The sequence below is a fragment of the Octopus bimaculoides genome, chromosome 11 (genome assembly GCF_046866305.1).
Source record: "Octopus bimaculoides isolate indiv1 chromosome 11, ASM4686630v1, whole genome shotgun sequence".
NCBI classification, from domain to species: Eukaryota; Metazoa; Mollusca; class Cephalopoda; order Octopoda; family Octopodidae; genus Octopus; species Octopus bimaculoides.
In genome coordinates this window covers 79,801,761-79,819,465 of record NC_142938.1, presented here as the reverse complement: position 1 = coordinate 79,819,465, position 17,705 = coordinate 79,801,761, and the positions used below count along the sequence as shown (strand labels likewise).

Genomic DNA, 17,705 nt, shown 5'->3' with positions numbered 1-17,705 from the left:
AGTATAGTTGCTAGAATATGGACTGGCTGGCGTATAGTTGCTAGAATACGATCTTGCCCAGGTATAGTTGCAAGAATGTAAACTGTCTGCATGAAAGGTAAATTGTATGATGCTACAAAGTAGTGAAAAATGGGCCATAAATGCAGATGCCATGCTAAAACTAGGCACATGGGTGTGCAACATCAGTGTGCATGTCCAGTAAAATGCAAATGTATTGAAAGAAAAACTGAACATCAGAGGAATGAAATGTAGTGTGCAAAAGAGAAGACTGCACTGGTATGGTCATGTGATATGGATGGATGAGGACAGCTGCATTAAAAAGTACCAATTACTAAATGTGGATCCAACCTATGGAAGAGAGAAAGAAGATGTGAAACAAAGTAATGAAGGGCTACCTCAGGTTGTTGAGTCTTGTGGAGATGATTAAAGACTGAGGTGATTGACAATCCACAGTGCTCGAGAAGACAAGTCCATCTCAGCAAGAGATGAGGTCCTAAAAGTATATTATTCATGGCTAATTCCCTCACATCCAATCTGTATTTACATTATTTACATTTGATGGATATTTGTTCTCATCTTTGTTGTTAACACAATGTTTTGGCTCATATACCTTCCAGCTTTCATCAGGTGTCTTGGGGAAATTTCAAACCTGGATTCTCATTCCTAAACAACAACAACAGCAGCAGCAGCAGCAGCAACAACAACAATAACAACAACAACAACAACAACAGCAACAGCAACAACAACAACAACAAAATACCTTAGCAAAGAGAACCCAGGTTCAAAATTTCCCCATGACACCCGATGAAGGTTGGAGAGTATATCAGCCGAAACGTTGTGTTAACAGCAAACAAGATGAGGACAAATATTCGTCAAAGGTAAATAATGTACATAATTCTTCATCTCCTAAATATCGAACTGTACAATCTGTATTTGTCAAGCTTTACCCCCAATTCATCTTAACACCTATCTCTCCTTCACTCTTCTAAAGACACTTTTTCCTCAGCTGCTCTAACTTTATGAGAGCAGAACTGTACATATTTCATCCACCCTTTTGTAATACCAGTTATCCTTCTCCTTGGAACCACTTCCCTGGACACCCATCACACATTCTCAACATCATCCCTTACCACTTTATTTATTACTGAAAGCCCCTTTCTTCTTGACACCTTCTAATAACTGCTATTGAACCCTCCTCCCCTCCACAGTTTGTGACTCACTATATCTACGGCTATGAAAACTGATCTCCATCTGTCACAATACATCCCTCTCCTCACCCCCACTTCATCCACACACACATCATTTCCTTATTTCTCATCTATCTACAATTTTGTTATACTGTTGCTCTTCACCCCACTCCTTTACACACTATTACGTGTCACCTCCTCTTCTCCCCTATCTTCCTTTATCTTCTCCAAAACTGAGATTCGCCATTGAACAGGCCTCCATCTATGTTCACCATGCACTGCATTCACTGTCCCCATTTGTAAGTATCTGTCACTCTCCTTTCACACTTTTGCAAGCATATCTGTCCAGTCATCCTCTATTCTTTCTTTGTGTACCTTGAGCATACATCCTGATACTCAACTTCACCTTCCTTTCTCCCTTCTCAGCTGGGGTGGCCATGTATCTCCTCAACAGCAAGATACCTGCTCTTATTCCTCAATCATACATTAATTGTTCAACAACTGGCACAAACCCACCACCCTCAGTTAAAGGATTTGCTTGCATATTTTAAAGGGCTCATTTGCATATTTAAGTATGGACATCATTAAACAAGAATAATTACAAGAAACACAGTAAGCACCACAAACTCTCTTCTAAAACACTTTACTTCGTTAACCAGTTATGCTATAAGTTCTCGCACTTTCTTAAAAATAATTTATGAGACAATGCCACAAATTTAAATCCATTTTATCCAACCCTATTTACTTGAGCACCATTCTAAACCATTTACTCTGATGCCTGTTATAATGCCACCCATCATTAACCCATTAAGTCCCACTGTCCTATAAATAGGACACTAAATGAAATTATTAAATAAGCTATAACACATTGTCTCTGTGTCCTCTTGACAGGACACCGAGTATTTCCATTTCTACTTGAAGCAAAGGAGTTTTAATAATTATTTTTTTCATTTTAACCTATTTTCAATCATCTGTAAAAATTTAAAAGTAATATTCAGAAATTTAAGTACTCTGGGACTTAATTGGGTTAAAATAAATTGTCATCATCCTGGCCCCTTTTCCACATTGATTGTGCAAAGACAGGATGAACTTTTCAATAAAATATTCTTTGACGATCAAATGATTTATTATTAAGCTAGGATTGTTTAAGGAATACATTTGTATGTTTAATCAAAGCAGAGAATACAAGAAAACAGAACCTAATGGGAAATAAAAGTACATAGATTATATTTGGAGAAGCTTTGAAAGACTCAGGAACATCATTGAGAAGCATATTAAAGTGCATCCTGGAGATTTGAGTTCAAATCTAGTCTAGTATTTTTTTTTTCACTATTTTACACTAAGTGCTTATGTCTACAAGAAACAAAGAGAGTGAGAGGGAAAGAGAAGAGAGAGAGAGAGAGCATTGAGAAAGAATGAGTTAAAACAATTAGGACAAATATTTAATAAATCTTTACAGTTGAAGGATATTAGTTTATGGCATTATCATTTACTTATCTTTCTTTTGATTCTTCTCTTTTATGGTATTTATTTTGTGTATTCATTTGTTTTTTTATTTCAATGATGTGTATTTACTTTCATTTTATTCTTTAAAAAATTAATAAATATGATAGAAAAATAAATTAAAATAATGGCAGTCTATTAATTCTTTGGTATTACTTAGAATTAATCTAGTTTTTAAGGTCTTATAAGTGCCATACCAACTTTGTGTCATGCTCTTCACTAAGTAAACGATGCCATCTATACCTAATGATCTCAGAAGCCATAAATTCTATTGATTAATTTCACCTGAAAATATCCCTATCTCTTCAAAATTACAAATTATCATTTATTATTACTATTAACATATCATTATTATTATCATTATTGTTATCATTATTATTATTATCATTAATGCACAACATATATAAATTCACTGCAACTCACACCAACAAAAGCACATGCACACACACACACACACATACACACACACACACACACACACACATACACACACACACACAGAAGTACAAACAACAGCACCCTGACATATAAATATATGTTTAAGTGCATACATAAAAATGTATGTGTGAAACATTTACAGATGAGCTTGTTGATAATTTGACATTATCACCAATATGAAATTGCATCAAGTTTACATATATATATATATATATATATATATATATATATATATATATATATATGTAAATATATATATATATATATATATATATATATATATATATATATATATATATATATATATATATATATATATATATATATATATATATATATATAAGGAATATCATTACATGGTAGTAGCAGCAGCGCCAGTAACAAGAACAATACAAATAGCAAATGTTGCTTAATAATATAGTTTTCTTATTCAAGGAAGACGGAATAAGATGTAAATTGGAAAATTGAATTTCAGAACATCATCACAGAAAGGCCATACCCAAAATCTCTTTAGTAAGTATTTACTTTGACAATGGCAGTTAATTTATTAAACAATCAAATCATTATAAGTGATTGTCAACCATCAGCTTTCTATAAAATTCCTCATTTTATTACAAGAGAATAATTTCTGTTTATTCTTTGAAATTGTTGCTTTCCTGCTTTCACTGCAAATATTAAGAATTGTTGACAATGGTTGATTATATATACTTTCCTTTCGCTTCCCACTGTTCCCATCCACGGGAACAGTGAAAGGAAACCATATACATTCAACTACTGTCAACAAATCTTAATATACTTGCATATATTTGTATGTAGATGTTCATTTAATGTTTATAATCATCAAATTAATGTCCACATTTTCCATGATGGCATGGGTTGGAGGTGATTTATCGGGGCAATATTCCAGGGCTGGCTATCCTTCCTATTAACAAACCTTAGACATTTTTCATTAACATTTTGCATTTAACCTGACCATATCTGGCCCAAATATTCTACCTGTTTTATGTTCAAACAGGCCAGATCCAGCCTTTCACACATACCCTACAATGTCAATCTAAAAATATACAATATAGGTGCTGGAGTGGCTGTGTGGTAAGTAGCTTGCTTACCAACCACATGGTTCCGGGTTTAGTCCCACTGCATGGCACCTTGGGTAAGTGTCTTCTAATATAGCCTCGGGCCAACCAAAGTCTTGTGAGTGGATTTGGTAGATGGAAACTGAAAGAAGCCCGTTGTATATATAGAATATATGTGTGTATGTGTGTGTATATGTTTGTGTGTCTGTCCCCCCAACATCACTTGACAACTAATGTAAGAATCATATAACTAGAATTTTGAAGCTTTGAGATAATGCAAGATTAATTCAAAACAATGTGAATAAATAAGGATTACATTTGCGGTGCACGCAAAAAAATGTTTTCTTGTGTAGAATTAGGGACAAGAGCAAACAAAACAAAACAATCAAAGTGTGTGATTTAATATAGTAGTAGAAGGCACTACATATTGCCAGATAATTTGGGCATAGTAAGCAGTTCTATACTTCTCTCCTATATTCCATAGAGTGTGAAACCAACCTAAATGTCATGGGACAGGCTACCATCTGGGCTTCAAGCCATGTTATATAATATGAAATAATGTAGAAAATGTAATTAATATTTTTAAGCATTATATATATATATCTATGTTTCTCTAAGCTCGCTGGCTCACATCCTCAGTATTATTATGGCAAATGATACATTATAACATTAGTTGTGTGCCGCTATATAGTCCAGTAATGGACATTATGCATAAGCAAGATGGTATGCCAGAATAGAGGGTGATAGAAGACAAGACAGTGGGATAATGTTAAAAGAAGAAGATAGATGAAAACAAGAAGGACAGAGTGGACATACACATATGCATATACATTCACAATTGCACATGTGCATACACATATACAGAAGAGTAAAATGAAGAGGGTTAAGTAGAAAAGCCTAAAGTTAAAATAGTAGCAAGACTAGTCACTGGTATGTATTAATGAGTAAAAGTCAGATAGTAGACTTATGTGTCTTGAAATGTCTATGGTACTTGGCAGACATGGTATTCAGTTGCTGCATTTATTAACATGTCCATAAATCAAAGTCGTTTTTAGGGTGCTCAACCATATGTATCCATATGCACATACATACGCAACTATTTACACATACATACACATGCACACTCAAATACCCATATACATATATAGATATATGTATACACATAAACCCTCACATGTATGTGCCAACACCCATCCAGGCACAAGCAAACATCATGCTTGCTTACCTCGCTCCTGTAACACACACTGCTTCACACACAAACACACATCTCTGCATGTTCGTAGCCCATGAGTTAGCTTCCACAAATATACAAGTTCATTAACCAAAAGTATTATGCATGTATCATACTCTGCAGGTGGTCAGAGATAGACTGTACAGAATCATATAACATCAAGTGTGAATTGTTGCAGCAGGAAGGTATAATATTATATGAGTTCAAGATTACTGATCCAAGCAATAATGACTGGAGAATAGTTATTTAAACAGATCAGTGTATTAAGGGACTAATGGTTTTCATTGGTAGAAAAGTTAGAGACTCTAATTGATATATTTCCAACTGAGCTATCAGTAATGGATCCAGGATGATTTGATGATTTACAGACACAAGGGAGGCTCTCGCTTGGTTAGTTGTAGAGATAGTATAACTTGGAGTCCAATGTTAGCTATTTCATTACACCTTTCAAAGAAGACAGGTAGTTTAAAGTTCCTAAAGAAAGTGTGAAGACACTTTCTCAGCATCTCCAAGTTAGACTGAAAATGTCCAGAAAGTCAGAAAAGCACTAGCTCTATATAATCCATCACTCAGGTTTGACCAAGCAAATCAGTAACTTGAGCAGGGTCATTTGAGCCCAGAGTGGCATCAAACTCATTCACCCTAGATCATCGACACCAGTGTTCCTCTGGAAAGGGCTTAAAAATAGGGTCTATCACATCTTTGGTTATATTCATAACTTTCCAAGCAAATATAATGGCCTTATTCAGTAAAATTGGTGACATCACCAGTACATTCACATAATTTTAAATCTACATATATCGTAACTACTAGAATTATCCTAGCTCCCCAACACCACCATACTGATTCAGAGAACTAAAGACCATGTTTGCTAAAGCAGAACTCATTGGACCCAAGGAATTTCCAACAACAGTAGGAATCCTTCAGTGAGACACTAGCTCTTTTTTCTGTGTTCGTAGTGGACTACATCCTTAGGCAAAGTCTTGACTCCATCCACAGCATTTATAAGAGACTAGTTAAATGAGCCACAGCAAAAAACTGGATATGAGTGAAGAATAAATAATAAAAGAGGAATGAATGTAAAAACACATTACACAGGATATATCATAAACAATTGTATATGTATATATGTAAGGGTGTGTGTTTCTGCCTTCTTCTTGTGACATCAGGTAATGTTGTAAATGAGTGTCATTCATTTTCAGTAATATCTTGCTTGAAAACAAGGGTTAGAGAGAGAAAGAGCATCTGGTCATAGAAATATCTGCCTCAAGCAAACACTGTCCAATTCAGATACTCATGGGAGACTGGACATTAACTGATGATTGGCATACATAAACATGCCCATATACCGACATAAAGACATGTTTGTGTGTCTATATATATATGAGACATATGCATAGATATTGACATAGCAAAAATATATTTAGAAATATAAGTATGTACATGGACAAATACGCATAATCTATGTAGATTTTTTGAGGAGAAATGGAAAGAGAAAGAGAGCAATATAGACCAGCGTGAGTGTGTGGTAAGAAGCTATAGGCACAGGCATGGCTGTATAAGAAGCTTGCTTCCCAACCACATGGTTCTGGGTTCAGTCCTACTGTGTGACACCTTGGGCAAGTGTCTTCCACTATAGCTTTGCACTGACCAAAGCCTTGTGAGTGGATTTGGTAGACAGAAACTGAAAGAAGCCAGCCGTATATATGTATATATATATGTATATATATATATATATATATATATATATATATATATATATATATATATATATATATATATAATAATGATAATAATAATAATATTAGGGATAAAAATCCAAAATTACAGGTAAAAACTCAATTAAAATCAATTTATTAAAAATTAAAATCAAATTAAGTTTCACAGTATTAAATATATATAAATATATAGTTTTAGGGAAAAGAATCAAGGTTCATGAACTCATCTAAATATATATATATTTATGCGTGTGTGTCTTTCTGTCTGTGTTTGTCGACGCTGCCATCGCTTGGCAACTGATGTTGGTGTGTTTACATCCCCAAAACTTACCAGTTTGGCAAAAGAGACTGATAGGTTAAGTACTAGGCTTACAAAGAATAAGTCCTGGGGTCGATTTGTTCGACTAAAGGTGGTGCTCTAGCATGGCCACAGTCAAATGACTGAAACATGTAAAAGGATAAAAGATTAATGTAAGCCATCACATACATCTTCACACACAAACACACACACACACACACTAATGTAATCTTTCAAATCAATGCAAACATCTTTATTCTTGCTATTAATGCAACTACCACAGCTGCTTCCATGAGGACCATCAACAACCTAAACACCAGTCACCCTCTTCACAGTCTTTATTGTTGACATCATTTTAATGAGCCTTGTTGCAATTTCATTAACCATATTATCATTATAATATTCATTATAATTATCATCACTACAATAACACATATAACCATCTTCATTATTGCTATTATTATTATTATTATTATTATTATTATTATTATCATTATTATGACTTCTCAAATAATTTCCATCTTTAAGCTACACTAATTACCTAGTCTTTTGTAGAATCCTGGTAACAACAATGATGCCATTATGCCTGGCAGTTACAACCTGTCAGAGATTTCAGAATTCTTCCATAACTCAGTATATACACTACTCAACAATGGATAGAAAATCTACGCATGCTTAAAAGCAAATTGAGTAAATGCATTTTCAAAGAGCTTAAAGTTAGATCCATTATTGAGTATGTGTTCAAAGAAACTTCGATGATTCACATATATGGATATGTCAGACAAATGGAAAATATATATTACTTCACATCACCACAAGTACTGAAGTGCTAAATGAGGATCTATTCAATGTATTTAGAGGAAATATATTTCACTCAGAATAGTATTGATTATAGGTTGAACTGCTTTAAACGTTTTAAAGGGTTAGAATCAAGAGTAGGTGCTATGGGTCAGTACTTCTTGGATTAATTATGACTAAAGACGCTGCTACTTCCATCAGCCTATTCTGTTCATATTTTGGATTTCAATCTAATCTGATGTAGTCACAGCAAGCTAAATTGATAGGGTGCCAGACAAATGAGAAGTTGGGTTTTATATGCTATTACCAGCAAATAGCTGCAACCATTGCAAAGCTATATACTGCTCACTGTCTAAGTTCACCTAGTCATAAATAAATATAGTGAGAAAGTAAAACTACCCACTTATGTGGGCAATAGGAGTACTGTATGACTACATGGTCGCTTTCAATGCCTAGTTTTAAGGCTGTGTATGAGGCTATTGAAGACAACAAACCTATGGCAATTGTAAGCCTCAGACAAAAGTCAACAATTCGTTCAATCACCTTTAGCTATTCTTCCTTAAGTTTATCAACACATAGGCATCTATACTATTTATTATGTACACATACTGATTGACAATATGTATACATAATAGGTGGTCAAAAGGTACCACTTTTTGATCAACATATAGACATTCTCTTGTCTTTCTACAAACACTGTATGACAAAGAAACATTTCCAAGTTCAATTCTAGCTTTTAGATGAAGTGGTGACACATGTCATAGCTCTTTGCTATTTTATTATACGAGGCTATAAAGACAACGGGAAAATGGGCTCCAAAAGGGATTTCCCAGCAGCTTGAGAGTTATTTAACAGTTAATCAGAATCCATTTATCTCTCCTTCCCAAAATGCCAAACAAATTTAACAGAAGGTTCCTTACTAAAATAGAAGCAAGTCTGTTCTAGACACAACCTGTTTACATAATGGTACAGGCTTGAGAACCAGAAAATATTTTCTAGACTACCTATACAAAATGGGTTATAAATAAGTATGGGGCCTAATTATACAATGAGAATAAATATAATGAGATGTGGTTCTATAAATGTAAACCCATGCTGTACTTCAGTAATTATAGACTATTAGGCAAGGTTGATGCAGTTAATACTCAGTTCCAACTTGTGAAGATGAATGGTAGATTTGATGAGGAAGACCTGGAGAGGTGTTTATAGCACATAACCAAGGTTGGTTAGAGAGAACAAGAGAAAACAAAGAAACCAGAGAAAACACAAGTGTATCAAATGGGTTTAACGTGAATAAAAGACAGTATAGAGGTGGTGTCTTCAGGCGAACAAATTCAGTTTTAGCAGTGATAGATCAAGGAGTAGGTACAGCTAATTGGTTACAGAGTTTGCTTATCAGGTAGATGGCTTTTTAGTTTTGGTATTTACATATTTATATTTTATTTTAAATTAAGCAAATAGCAATAACATTTTAAACAATTAAGAAATTCACATTATATTCTGAAATCAATTTTTTAACTAGTTGATTAAACAAATGACTGCTTAAAACTGGTTAATAATTGCTTAAAATACATAAATGACTTATTAAACTTAGTTGATAATTGCTTACAACAGGGAAATGAGCATTTAAACTGTCTAATAATTTTTTAAAATGAAGCTGTTGATTGCCTAAAACTAGCCAATAATTGCTTATTGAAGGGTAGATGGATAATTAGATTGCATGATAATTGTTTACCAAAGGAAGACAATTCCTTGAAATTAGTTAATGATATAGATAAAAGCTTAAAATCTGCTTATAACAGAGCTTTGAGTCTGATAATTACACTGAAGAAGACTTGCATGATTTACATTTTATATAACTCCATATAAACAAACAGGTTCAAAAACAACCAGTCATAAATAAAAACTTATAAATATGAACATGTTTTGATGCTACCTTTCTTTATAATCATTCTTATCACCATTACCATCATCCTCAGCCAAAGCTGTTAATACTACAAATTCTTCCAGATGGGTAAAAGTGATGGACTAAACATATTGTTGGTAGATAAATGGAGAGATGAAGTAACAGAAGTAGTCAGGGTACGTGACAAAATAATTAAGCTTAAACTGGTCATATGCAACAGAGATCAATACATATGCACCACAATGAAAACTGACAGAGGAGTAAAAATAGAAAAAACTGTATGAGAGTCTCTAGTGGGCTAACTTTATAATAGAAGACAGTGACCTTGTTATTAAGGCAGGTGAATTCGAAGATGATGGCTACTTTGGTGTACATTGAGACATTGGAGAAGATACAAGGACTAAAAAAAAAGGATCAAGACTTTTGAGCTTCTGTAATGCAGCTGATCTAAGCATCATCATTTTACGTCCATTTTACCATGCTTGCATGCATTAGAGAGGTCTCTTCTACAGCACACTGTCCTGCCACTTGTTGCTGTCCCTTGTAATCTTCTTCATCATGTGGTTTAGTTCCCTGAGTTCAGCTTTTACCATTTTGTCCAATAGCTTCAATGGTCTCCCACTTATGCAGCTTCTTTCTAACCAGACCGCTTAGAACTTCTTTACGCATAAGCATCCTAAGTCTGAACCAGCTCAGTTTTTCCTCCCTTCAGTGCAACATCTACTTCGTTTTATTCCCTGATTTACTTTCAGTTCATTTCCCAGAGTACACAGAAACATTAGTCATTCAGCAAATGATGCCTATCTCATTTCTTTTCATGTTTTACTACCATGCAACATCACACTTCATTTGCATGCATCACACAAGCTACTCTTTACTCAGATAGAGAGAATGGTTTTGCTGCTGGAAGTGAAAGAGCTTCTTGTTATTCTTTCCTGCATCTTTCTTGAAGCAGCCTTGTAAGAGTACAACACTGTGACTCTGGTGCTATGCTTTTTAGTACTGGGTCGGAACCAGGAAATTTCACTCAACTGACCAAAAGTGGTATGGTACTACTCACACACACAAAGCACAGACACACACACATACACACACACACCCAAACACACACAACACACACACTCACATACAAATGTATATAGGTATGCATGTAAATTATATATCTGGCAGTATGAGGCTCTTGAGAAGAGCTGCCCACCACAGCAAAACCGAGTTCCACCCATAAATTTTTTACACACCCTACCCTAATAAACCAAACTGCATCTCCTCTTCTCCTCTTCCTCACATTTCCTCTTTTCCCTGCACTATGCTTATCTCTCCCTCCCCACTCCTGCAGACCAACCCAGTCCTCTCTGCCCTGCCAACTGTACCATTGTTATTCTGTTGTCCCCACTCTATATATCCAGGTTTCACCAATCACTGTATTCCCCCACCCCACCCCGTTTTGCATTCATGTGAAATCCCTACTCATGCACCCTTGGCAATGCTCTACCATTCCATTTCTATTCTCACCCCTGCACCTTGGTACGCCTTGGCATATTGCCACCATTTCTCTTCTTGCTCTCTCTCTCTCTCTCTCTCTCTCTCTCTCTCTCTCTCTCTAACTGGGGTAACCATGCAGCAAGACACCTGTTTCTGTCCCTTAATCATATTCTTATCTCTCATTGCCTGGTACACAGTCACCTCATTCAATATCACCATCCCTCTCAAAGGATCTTTCCCTTGCAAGTTACTTGGTAACCTTGCCAGTGTTGGTGCCACATAAAAAGCACTCAGTCTACTCTGTAAAGTGGTTAGCATAAGAGTGTCCAGCCATAAAAACCATATAAAAATAATGCAGCTTGATGTAGTCCTCTAGCTTGACAGCGCCTATCGAACCATCCAACTCATGCCAGCATGGAAGATGAACATTGAATGAAGATTATATCCATCTGTAGGTATCTGCCAGTCTTGTGAGACCATGGATCTGCACCTGGAGAATTTGTATCAGTTGTGTGTGTGTATGTGAGTGTGTGTACATCTATATGCATATATGTGTGTGTGTGTGTGTGTGTATCCATATTTAGGTGTATATATGTGTGTGTATGTATATATATATATATATGTACAAGGGGGTACCCAAAAATAACCAGAAACATTGTGTGACAAACCCATTATAGTTCAGGCTTCTGTTGCTAGAAGCCACTTGATGCAACCCTCAGGCAGCAGTCTGCTGACTGGTGTCATCGGGTGAAGTCATACTACCATGTGGTGCATCTTTGCTTTGCAGTGCCTCTCCCCTATTTGTTAATTTTTGCAATGGCTGAAATGAAGGAACAGCATGCTTCCATGAAATTCTGTTTTCTGCTACGGAAAACAATGGCTGAAACGGTTATCATGCTTCAAACAGCTTACAAGGACACTGCCATTAGCAAAATACAAGTTTAATGGTGGTTTAGGAATGGTCACTTGTCACTTGAAGACCAACCTCGTTCAGGATGACCGTCAACCTCCCAAATGAATGAAAACATCATGGAAATTCATGAACTGATCTTGGAGGGCCGTCACCAATCAATTAACGAACTTGTTGGTGTGACTGGTGTGTCCTGGAGCTCCTGCCAACGAATTTTGAGTGAGGAATTGCAAATGAAAAGGGTTACAGCAAAATTTGAACCTCACTTGCTCATGTAAGATCAAAAGCAGTCATGACTGAATGTGTGTTGAGAACTGAAAGAACAGTTGAAAGTTGATGTGGACCATTTTCCGAAGGTCGTCACTGGTGATGGAAGCTGTTGCTATGGAATTTGCAGATGTGGATGCAGTAACGGAAAAACGACAGAGGCGTTACAAGGCATCACTTTGCAGGAGTACCAGCATTGGTTCAAATAGTGGAAAACATGCCTTGACTGATGCATTCCTTCAAATGGAGAATACTTTGAAGGTGATAAAAGTGTTAACATGTAAAACTAAATGAATTGAATAATATTGCAAAATTCCAGTTTCTTTTGGGTCCCCCCTCGTATATGTGTGTGTGTGTGTGTGTGTGCACATGTCTATATATATGTATATGGAATCTGGTGCAGCTCTCCAGCTTACCAGTTATACATGGACGTTAAACGATGATGATGATGATGATGATGATGATGAGTGCATTCCAGATTTGAAGAAAATTTGTCAAGAAGAATGGGAAAAAATTCCTAAAGAAACATGCGAGTCATTGATTAAGAACTACAAAAAGAGATTGGATGAAGTGGAACTGAATAATGGTTATGCTACGAAGTATTAAATCAGAATTATCAACTATTTATGTTCTGTACGAATACTTTTTTCACCCCTAAATATTTATATTTGTATATAAATTCATTAGCTACTATAATTTATTAGTTTCTTTTGCATATTCTTAGTTTATGTATGTGTATGCAAATATAGTATGGGTATATCCCATTTATGTTCATTAGAAATTAAATGAATAAAGAATTTTGACATGTACGAATATTTATTTCCTCCACTGTATATATATATATATATATATATATCATGTGTAAGTATATATATAAGTGAATGCATATAAATGTGTTTTCTTAAATCCTTATACACTCTACACACTCCTTGTTATACAAATCTTAAATATTTATGTTAGGATAAAAAAAACCTTCTCAATGAATCAGGGCTCATTTAATTACTCTGTCATTTAAATTACATTTCTTCATCTGAAATATTAACATTTTTAAAACCTATTTAGGCTTCCCTTGATTTAGTTATCTGATATCAAACTACATGCAGTAAATAGTACCAATTCTATGATTGGTCAGTTGAGACACTAATTAAAATCTTCAGTCTGGAAGTCTATCTGAAAACAATATGGCTTATTGATGTTTTCTTTCCTTGTATTATCTTTTGAACAGATTACTTTTCTTGAATTAGTAGTCTAATTTAATCTATCATAGCCATTCTCCTCAAAAAAGGAGAAAATTTACAAAATTAATAGGTGTACACTTCTTGAAGCATATACGCATGTGTTTGACTCTTTGAATAAACCACTTCACTGGTAAAGGAAAAAAAAATTCATACAAGTAAAAGACAAACAAATAAATGAAGTAATTGGTCATCAATTAATCAAATTGTTTATATCTACTTTACTTGTTTTGGAAATAAAATGGTTTGATAAAGCTGGAGAACTAACTAAAAAAATAAGATTGAAAATATATGATATTAAACAGATGGTTTTGAATATAAAGGGAAATAGGAAAATATGCAAATGAGATGGAGGTCAACGACTTTTCAAAACGGTAAATTGTTAATATTCACTGAGCCGAAGCGAGAAACAAACAGGTATATTAATATTCAGAATCTATGTTTTAATGAAAGAACTATCATCATTAATTTTGTTCAGCTCATCTCTCAAAACATTTCTTAATAAGAGATAAATGTAAAAAGTATTTTGAAAGCATACACATGTATATAGATATACATTCATGAGTATCTATCAAGGGACACATGTGTGTCTGCAAACACTGATGCACACAGACACACGTGTGTGTGTGTGTGTGTGTGTGTGTGTGTGTGTGTGTGTGTGATCACGTCAGTTTTCTCTTTATTGTGATTGCTGTTTATACATATTTGTTTAATCGTCATTTTCTGAGTATTCATTTGTATATATGTACAAAGTGTGAATGACTGTGCATAAGTATTTGTGAATATGCAAGTGCATAACTGTACATTTATGTTATGTATATAGGACTGTGAATGCTACTGTTTCGCCCTAAGTCAGTCTGACTGAACAGATCGATGATTAAAGGCATTCCACTCATGACCATCCAATCTTTTTTGTATAACACTACATTATCAATATGTCCTTCCGCCTTTTAAGACATTACGGTGTAAGTTAATGGTTATTTGGCTGCTATATCTAGTGGATGAAGTGACCACACAGTGACTTCATCTTTGGCTTGTAAATGAGTATGCATGTTAACACAATGTATTTCTTGCCTTTCTGTAAGTTAAAGCAAGGAGGAGCAACACTAATAGTTATTTAATGACCTCCTAACTACATTGGATAACTAACAGAGGACAACTGCAGACAGAACAGTAACATGGAACGAAATGTCTTGCAGTATTTCATACATTTCATCCCTCTACATTCTCAGTTGAAATCTTACTGGGTCTGACTTTGTGTTTTCATCTCTTCAGAGTCGATAAAAATACGTACCAGTAATACACCCTTTCCCTACATAAGCTGACTTTATGTCAAGTAAAAAAACACTATTTGATTTAAAATAAGGTGGAGAGGGATAATGAATGAGCTCCAGAGGGATCTAATTCTGAAAAGGATGCATGTTCGTTAGTTCCCTTATTAATGCATATTTTGTATATCTGTCTATGCATATTTGACCAAATGTATCTTCTGTGTCCTGAGTCGGTCAATTTTTGTATATATGTGAATACCAATATGTTTATGTGTCGATATTGCTATATCACTAAAGGCAGAGAATTATCAGGAATTATATTGTTGAAATATATGCCTTGCAGTATGTAGTTTTATCTCTTTGACAACATGTTGAGTTCTAATTACACCTGGTTTACTTATCTCTGTATTGATAAAATGTTATAGACTGACGTAAAATTGACATCCACCCCACCCCATGTAAATATGTGGCCTCATACCAATGTGAGAAACTATTGTCTGCATGTTATATGCATTAGTGTACGTGCGACTCAGTTAGCCTCTGTATGTGTGCAAGCTTACATACATGTGTAGGTAAAAGTGTGTATGCAAAAAAGCGTTTTGCTTTTTTATCCACTCTCAGGCTAAGTGCATGTACACTTCATATAAACACATAAGGGAATGCTTGTGTCGGTTGTTTTCTCTGTGTGACTACCTTTATCAGTGCAGGCTTTTATCTATGGTAGCATATTTACATAATTGAGTGTCTTTTCAATTTATAAGTGTGTATATTTTATGCCAGTGCCTGCATTCTTCTGTTTGCAAATTCAAGTATGTTTGTGTATGTATATCTAGGTACATGTGCACCTAAAAATAATGCGCATGTGTGCGTGCGTGTGCGTTAATTTGTACACTCACATTTCTGTAGGACGTTGTTTGTTTTTGTGTGCATCCATGTGTACACATATATAACTGCATTTTCATATGTTTATATACATGTTATCATGAATACATGTGTATATATATATATACATATACATATACATATATATATATATATATATATATATATATATATATATGTATGTATGTATATATGTTTGTGTAGGTATATGTGTGTATATATATATATATATGAAACTGCATGTTTTTATGCTCCAGTAACATAGCTGTACATTGTAAGCATGTCTGATTGCATGCATTTCTCTCTTAGTGTGTATATATAAATATTACAATATATGATCACATATGTATGTTTGTTTGCAAGCATCTGATTTCATGTGTACGTGTGTTTGGATTTCAGATCAATAAGCAGTAAGGAAAACACGTTTCTTGTCTCGGGACAGTTTTGTCTCGTTATAGACAGGTTATTTATGCACTGTCAATTACAATATCAAATGATAATTAATAGAATATGGCACAGAAGTGGAATATTTTCAAATCAGAAATATACAAAATTAAAAATGAAATAAAATATATTTGTATTTTGGATACATACACACACACACACACACACACACACACACACACACACACACAATTCTTTATATCAGATGGAAGCTTCAGTTAAATGACAAGAAAAAGAAAATAGGAAATTGAAATAGTCATACCTTTATTGAAATGCATGAGCAGTATTCCAAGGGAGAATCAAAACTAGGTCACAAACCTGAGAAGCAAACTGATGTACCATACTACCTGCTACATTCTCTATCACACACACACACACATACAATTTCCTTGGTACAAAGTTTCGATTTTATACAGGACAGAGAGAAAATGGAATGTCATTATAATAATTATTTTCCTGAACAGTATTCACTACATATGTAAAGTGGGTCTAGCTATGTAATAAAAACCAAGTTGCAAATTTGGTTCTAGAAGAACTAAACCAACATGTTACACCACTTGCAAACACACACATACTGTAAAAATACACAATCAGTTACTTATTTATCCAAGAAGCTTCGAATTTATAAACGAAAAATGGAAATTGGAAAGCTTTAAAATTCAGGTTCTTGCTCTCTCCCCTTAGAGAATGAACAAGTACTGTCCAGCCAAGATTTGAAACCAGGTCATAGATTCAGTCTGACGACAACTAAACTGACAAGCTACTGCATGCGTGTGTGTGTACACACACACACACACACCTCTCACTCACTCACTCATACACACTCACACTGCAATTCCTTATATAAGTATGAACCTACAAATATAGGAGACAGACTACCAAATTTTTTGATTATCAACCTTTAACGAAGGTTAAAGGGTTGATAATCCAACTGACAATTAAAACTAGGTCATGGACACGGGTTTGCCGAGAACTTATCCAACACTCCATAACACCTGCAAGAAATGCATGCACTTTTACACACGCACATGCACATGTAGAACCGAAACATGTAGAACT

At 34.7% G+C, this 17,705-nt stretch overlaps 1 protein-coding gene across 1 annotated transcript in view; it reads right to left on the bottom strand.

Moving 5' to 3' along the window:
- The window catches only part of LOC106867980 (uncharacterized), a 635,945-nt gene that overhangs the window by 617,219 nt on the left and 1,021 nt on the right, over positions 1–17,705 (bottom strand). The window lies entirely within an intron of this gene.